The following is an 8,034-nucleotide window of genomic DNA, read 5'->3' as shown; positions in this document are numbered from 1 at the left end:
GGGGGTTCAGCATTTATATACAAGAGAGCATAACTGAATCTCTAGGTTACAACGACATTTGAATAACAGAAGGAATTCGGGAGGAGTCAGGAAGAGTCCGGAAAGGGAAGCTGGCAGCTGGGCTGAAAGTGGAGGCTTGGCATCCCGCAGGTCTCAGGTCTGGGGAATGGCTGGAGGAGCTGTCCACAGTCGGGGAGGAGGTCAACAACCGATGTTCTCAGGCTGTATACTTGCCAGCCAGCAGGCGTAGCTTCCTCTGGAATCCTCGAAGGTGGAACTCATAGTAGTGAGTCTTTGGTTCAGGCACAGAAGGCATGAGTTGAGTCTGCAGTGGCAAGCTCCGATGTCTTGCAGCTGAGGGACCCCATGAAAGCAGGGTTAAGGCCATATCAATGGGCACAGCTTTGTACGTGGATTTTTACGGTGTTTAGTCAGAATTAACCTGGATATTTGTTATCTCTGGCAGATATCTTTACCTGTCGTTAAGGTCACGTGCAGCTAGTTTGATTCTACAAACTGCGCTCTTTTTGTGTTTTTTTCTAAAACACAGCCACTTGGCGAGTGCCTCTGTCTTAGGTGGATATCTGTTAGGATTGTGGACCACAGGTTTCCGAAATGTACCATTCGCCCATGCAGCTAGCGCCAAGATATGCCTCAAATACCTGCAAAGTCCTGGACCACAAGTCTCTCTGGAGTCCATTCTTTCTGAAGTGTCTGCAGCCATTGTGCTCAGGGGGTGGGTGTAGCCTCCTGACTTCAATTGTAAATTACCAGTTCAGACTCAGGGAACCTAGAGATTAGGGCTCAATTCAAAAGTGAATCGGAAGGGTTTGGCTGGTAACCTCTGGAAGTACCAGCTTTTGGAATGTAAATACTGAAACTTTCAGGCTTTAGCTCTGGGCATGAGCAAATGAGTTTGAATTGTTCTTTTAATTTCAGGAGAGTAAGCGGGCATTTCTAGAATGACAGAAAAAAAGGCTGTCAGCTAAAAAACAAACAAACAAACAAACAAAAAACAGAAAAAGGAAAAAGCAAAAACAAAAAGCAAAAAAGTGCGTTTAAGCACGTTTACTAATAGGGTTGTGGCTCTGAGTCCACTTGGCGAATGAATTAATCTTTCTGGGAGCCAGCGTGCTCCGTCCTCTTTCTGGGAAAATATACACACAGACCCTTGGCCCCAGATCAAAACAGGATCTGGCCCACTCCAGGCATTTGTGAGCAGGTCCTTCTAGCGCGTACCATGGCATAAGCATTTGAAGTACTAGGATGCCAATGTCGGTCTGTTGCGGACTGGCCATTGATGTCCGTCTGCAAAAAATTCAAAATAAAAAGCACAAAGGCAAGGTGTGCCTTTGGAGATCTCAGAGGGAATTTTGACCTCTGCTTTTCAGCTAGTTTGTTAGAGCTGCACAAGACAAGGCCTATCTGTGACAACAGATCTCTCTCCCACAGAGTAACAGGGAGGTTAGACATGACATATGGTTGGATCTGCCCTGAATTACCTTCTTTATCTCTCTAGGTCAGGAGCTTAGAGCTTCGCTTTGGGTTGTTGGCATAACCAATCTCTTGGAGATGAGTTATGGATTCAGTCAGAGCCCAAGTTAAGGGCCAGTTCTGACCTCTGATAATAGTTACATCTGTCCCAGTGTCTATTAAACCCTCAAAACTTTTTCTTTTAATAACCAATTTAAGATTAGGTCTTTTATTAGTGATAGATTGTACTCAGTATACATCAGAAGAATCAAAACAACCCTGCCTTTCTTCGATATTAACAGGACTAGAAAGCATTGGATACAGAGGGACTAAGATAAGTTGAGCAATCTTTTGATAAGCAGATACTGTAATAACACCCTTAGACGAGGAAGCCATGATCTTAATTTTTCTTTGATAATCTCAGTCAATAGCACCTGGATAGATCTGTAATCTATCTACAATCGAGCTACACCTTTTAATAATAAATCTCTAAGTCTCTGTGGGCAAAGGCCCAAAAATTCTGGTTGGCAGAATTTGAACTCCCATTTCTGGCGTTAGTATTGTGTGGCAGGTGGAATAGGGGTCTACTCTTGCACTTCCTGGGCTTGTCCTGAAAATTTCCAAGATGGATTTTCTTGGCTGGGTAACTGGCTCGTGACCCCGCATGTTGCCTGTTGCTTTAAAAAGGGGGCTCGGGGCTGGCCCCTCTACCCGTTTCTCGACTGGGTATTATTTAGAAAGCCTTTTTTAGATCTACAATCTCTAGCCAAATGTTTCTCTCTCTTGCACCGAGGACAGACCCTCGGGTCAGCACCTGACTGCTGCCTGTTTGTGGCTCCTTTCCTTCTAGGGCAATCATTTTTAACATGATTCATACTTCTACATGTGAAACATCGTCTATTTTTCTGCCTCTGTATCAGGATCTCTCTACCTGAAGTTCCCTGTCATGTAGCCGTCATAGTCAGACCTTGATTATTGAGAGGTCCGATATCTGCACAAAGGCGAATATATTCAAATAAATCTATTTGACCCTTGTGTGGCTGAATAGTTGTTCTGTACACTGTATTAGCATTCTCATAGGCCAGTTGTGTAATAAGTGGACTGTCTGTATGAGATTCTCTAAGAATTCTATTCGCGGCTTGTTGTAACCTGGCCACGAAATTTTGGAAAGGCTCTTCTGGACCCTGTCGGATGTCAGCTATGTCTCTACTAACTTCACCTAGCATAGGTAATTGAATCTAAGCCTTTTTTGCTGTTACTGTAACCTGTGTATATACCCCAGGAGGATAATCGATCTGTCTTGTATTTCTTTGATACTGCCCTTCTCCCAGAAGTATGTCTAAATCTCATTCTAGGTTGTCTGTCTGAGCATTCTGCGCCGCCCTCTTTTTGTTGATCTCTGGCCATTTTGAATTTTAAAGCAGGAAATCTCCTGCCGTCAGTGTGGCTTTACATAAGGTTCTCTAATCTTGAGGAGTTAAATATAACTCTGTAATATTGTCTAAAAGTGTCTGCGTATACGCGGCATTTGGACCATATTGAGCCACTGTTTTCTCTAGATCTTTGATCACCTTAAAATCTAAGGTCTGATATTGTCTATGTCTTTTGTTCTGCTGATCAAATTGTTCCATTACTGGAAACACTAGTACTCTCGAAGTGTCTTGTCCATTTTCACTAGCCTGAAAATTTGTTCTCTGAAGACGAACGGCTTGTCTCTAGATGGCTGTCTTTTCTTTTGTCTGGTATTGCCTTCAATTCATTCAACTCATTAGTCAATTTCTGTAACTTGATTTCAAACTCCAGTTTACTTAACTGCAAGTCTCTCTGAGCCTTTTCTCTTATCTTAGTGGGCCTAGAGGGAGCGGGTAACTTGTAGAAACACCGCTCCTTTCTACGAGACCTAGTAGTTCGCTTTCTGAAAAAAGCATTCTGATCTTCTTGGCTTTCTGTATCTGTGTTTCGAGAGCTCTATTCACTTTCTCACTCTGTCTGTTTTTCTTCTAAAATTTTTCCTACAAGTCCCCAAAGGCAGAGAATAAATCTTTCTACCCTATTATTTCTCAGAGCTCTCCCAATTTTTTTTCAAGTCTTCTTATCTAGCTCTCTTTCTCTTTGGAACCATGGGCAGTGAGTTTCTATCTCATCTGTGAGATTTTTTAATGTATCTTTTTCTTTTTTTTTTTTTAATGTATCTTTTTCAACCCGGTTTTTTTTTGTTATGAGCAACTTTTTTACATTTAATATCGCTGTTTTCACCTCATTTGTTTATTGAAATTAAACGCCGGGTCAGTGTAAACTCTGTCTAGACCCGTACACTTCTTGTACACACAATTCTACAATATTAAAATAAGGCTAGTGCTAGCATTGAAAATATCTACTGTGTAGAGTGGTGTACATCTTTTTACCTTTGCTTTCTGAATTCTTTTAGGCAGGGCCCTGCTTCTTAACGGTGTCTCCTTCTATCCTCCGTATTCGAGCCCCACATTGGGCGCCATCATGAAACTGACTCGCAGTTTCACGAACCGGGTTCTGGGTTCTGCCTCGACCGAAGGGAGAAAGGAGACCTGAAACACAGAGTTCGAGAACAAAAGGACACTGGAGCCAAGTTGAGGGTTTCCTATCAAGGCTCTCCTTTACTTTGGGGGTTCAGCATTTATATACAAGAGAGCATAACTGAATCTCTAGGTTACGACGACATTTGAATAACATAAGGAATTTGGGAGGAGTCAGGAAGAGTCTGGAAAGGGAAGCTGGCTGCTGGGCTGAAAGTGGAGGCTCGACATCCTGCAGGTCTCAGGTCTGGGGAATGGCTGGAGGCGCTGTCCACAGTGGGGGAGGAGGTTAACAACCGATGTCCTCAGGCTGTATAAGATGTCCTCAGGCTGTATAAGATGTCCTTAGGCTGTATACGTGCCAGCCAGCAGGCGTAGCTTCCTCTGTAATCCTCGAAGGTGGAACTCATAGTAGTGAGTCTTTGGTTCAGACACAGAAGGCATGAGTTGAGTCTACAGTGGCAAGCTCCGATGTCTTGCAGCTGAGAGACCCCAACACTTAAGAACAATTTTATGGGTTTAAAAGAAAAAAGCTGGGCTGTAGTGGTGCATGCCTTTAGTCCAGGCATTCCTGAGGCAAGTGGATCTCTGTGAGTTCAAGGCCAGCCTGAATTATAGACTAAGCTCCAGGACACAGAGAAACCCTGTCTGGAAAAAAATCAAAAAACAAAACAAAAAACAAACAAACAAAAAAAAAGAAAGAAAGAAAGAAAAAGAAAAAACACAAGGAAGGAAAGCTGTACATCTTGCTGCCTAGAAGAGGGATAAGGAAAAGGAGAGAGAGAGAGCCATTTGTCTTTTCCAAGGCAACAACTCCCCCCATCCCCCTTCCCTTCCCTTCTCCCTCTTGTTCTGGCCCATAGGGAATTTTTATTTGTTTCTCACTACAGGTGGTTGTGAGCCACCATGTGGTTGCTAGGATTTGAACTCATGACCTCCAGAAGAGCCGTCAGTGCTCTTACCCTCTGAGCCATCTCACCAGGCCTGGCAACTCTTATAAAAGCAAACATTTAATTGAGGCTGGCTTACAGTTTCAGAGGTTCATTCAGTTCATTGTCATCTTGGTGAGAACCATGGCCATATTGCAGGCAGACACGGTGCTGGAGAAGGAGCTGAGAGTTCTACATCTGGATCCTAAGGCAAGAAGGAGTCTGTCTTTCCCAGGCATCCAGGAGGAGGGTCTCTTCTGCACTGGGCAGAGCTTGAGCATAGGACCTCAGAGCCCACCCCCACAGTGATGCACTTCCTCCAACAAGCCACACCCACTCCAAGAAGTCCACACCTCCTAACAGTGCTGCTTCCCATGGGCCAAGCATATTCAAACCACCACATTGTCCCCTTCTGGGTTATGCTTGGCAAATGGGAGGTAGCCTCGAGGAAAGATTGAAAATCTCAAAGTACCAGGGAAAGCACATTTACCCTCTGGGCAGGGTCTGAAAGAGACAGAGCAGGAGGAGGAGGAGCTGCTGGAAGAGGAGGCCCAACAGCTAAAAGGGCTTCGATGCTCCTCAGAGGAGAGTCCAGTTCCCAGGACCCTCTCCTCAAGCAGCTCACAAAGGTTTGTGATTTCCCATTCAGAGGATCTGAAGCCTGCTCTGGTCTCCATGAGCATCCTCACACAGGAGGCACAGACACACAGACCATGGGCCTCCACACACACACGCAGCACAGACACATGTATATACAAATAAATAAAACTTAAAGAAAGGTGACTCAGTCTTGGGCTATATTCCCAAAGCCAGTGAGCTGACAGGTCCTACTGGATAAATGCCTTTGTTTTGGTAGCCTGGAATGATAAGTCTCTACCAGAGACCAGAGGTAGTTCTATCCCTGTAGTTGATCCAATTTAAACGTATTCCCCCCTCTAGCTTACAAATGAGTGAGACTCAAACTATTTTCATTTTATTTGGCTTTGACAATTACTAAGGGGGCAGTACCTACTAATCTACTTTTTTAAAAAAGAGATTTATTTATTTATTATATGTAAGTACACTGTGGCTGTCTTCAGACACACCAGAAGAGGGCATCAGATCTCATTACAGATGGTTATGAGCCACCATGTGGTTGCTGGGATTTGAACTCAGGACCTCCGGAAGAACATCAGTGCTCTTACCCGTTGAGCCATCTCTCCAGCCCCCCTAATCTACTTTTCTAAGGGCTGGCCTGGCTACTTCCACAATGTGGACCCCAAACACTTGATGCTTCTCCTGGTCTTGTGTTCATGGTCCATCTCTTCTCATGAAGGCTTTGTCCAATCTCTCTCTCTCTCTCTCTCTCTCTCTCTCTCTCTCTCTCTCTCTCTCTCTCTCTCTCTCCCCCCTCTCTCTTCCCCCATCTCCCTGCCTCTGCAACCCCCAACACCAGCTAACTCAATGCCCCTCCACCTCTAATCCCTCCAGTAATTGGCTGTAGCCATTTTTATCCAAGCAATAGTTTTAAACCGAGGAACAAGGTTTCACACAACAAAAGCTGTTGAGAACTCACTCCTAGGCACCTAGAGCTTCTGGTACAGAACTTACCATTAAAATGCATTAGCCTCTGAGCAAACCTTAACAGATCCCTTAACAGGGACTCAACAATGCCCCGATCGAGGCCACTGTAACATCTCCCTGCCTGGGAAGAGGTAACCTGAAAATCATGTAGGAGATGGGCTGAAATTGGAGGTGATATGCAATCCCACCTCCACTAGTAAGAGCTAACGATCTAGTTCTAAAGCGGTTCACCAGGACTGGAGCTTCAGTCCTCCCCTCCAGGCAGATGTGCTCCCTTCTGGCTAGCCCTGTCCTACGCGCCAAGGAGAATCCTTAGGACAGGGTTGTCCCTATTACTGACTTTTCGGTTGCTACAATAAAACACCATAACCAAGCAGGTATGGTGGTGCACACCTTTGATCCCAGCACTCAGGAGACAGAAGAAGGTGCAGCTCTGACTCTAAGACCAGCCTGCTCTACAGAGTGTGTTTTAGGACAGCCAAGGCTACAACAGAGAAATCCTATCTCAAAAACAAAACAAAACAAAAGAAAACAAAAAAACACCCAACAACAACAAAACGAACCAAAACCAAAAACCAACTAACCAAACAAAAATTCCCCACCACAGCTAGTGCGATTTATAGAAGGGCTTAATTTTGGGCTTACTGTTTCATGGGGGTAAGAGTCTGTCACTACCGGGCAGTGGTGGCCCACGCCTTTAATCCCAGCACTTGGGAGGCAGAGGCAGGTGGATTTCTGAGTTCGAGGCCAGCCTGGTCTACAGAGTGAGTTCCATGACAGCCAGGGCTACACAGAAAAACCCTGTCTCAAAAAACCAAAAAAAAAAAAAAAAAAGTCTGTCACCATCATAGAAAGGCCGTGTGGCAGCAAGTGCGAGGGATTGAGGAGGGAAAAGGCAAGAACCCAAATCGCAAACCTCAGGCAGACAACAGAGAGAAACTTGGAACAGCACAGTGTTTCAAAACCTCAAAGCCTGCCTCCAGGGTCACAGACCTAAGCCTTCCCCGACAGCAACTAGCCAGGAGACCAAGTGGTCAGATATCAGCACCTAGGTGGGGTGTGTCAGTTAAACCATCATATTGCCTGTGCAGTTTCTATACCCTGTTTCCATCAGTTCTTCTCCGAAGCCCCACTTTTGCCTGCCCGGGTCCCACAACCTCCCAAAGTAGCGATGTCAGCTGAGGGCCAGGTGTTCAAACGTAAGCCACAGGACAGGTCACTTTTGAGCCAGAGAGGGAAAACATGTGTACCAGGGGCCCGAGCTTTCCCAGGTATAACTGGACTCTGATTAGCTTGGCTTCATTTGGTTCCTTTTCTGAGAGTGGCACTGGGCATTGAACCCAGCGACCTTCTGTGGAGATGTATCTCAGATCTGATCCAGTATATGTATTTAATATTTTTGAGAGATTTATTTCTTTCCTTTTGTTTGTTTGTTTGTTTGTTTTTCGAGACAGGGTTTCTCTGTGTAGCCCTGGCTGTCCTGGAACTCACTCTGTAGACCAGGCTGGCCTTGAACC

Source organism: Mastomys coucha, unplaced genomic scaffold (assembly GCF_008632895.1).
Source record: "Mastomys coucha isolate ucsf_1 unplaced genomic scaffold, UCSF_Mcou_1 pScaffold3, whole genome shotgun sequence".
NCBI classification, from domain to species: domain Eukaryota; kingdom Metazoa; phylum Chordata; class Mammalia; order Rodentia; family Muridae; genus Mastomys; species Mastomys coucha.
This window is presented reverse-complemented; position numbering follows the sequence as displayed.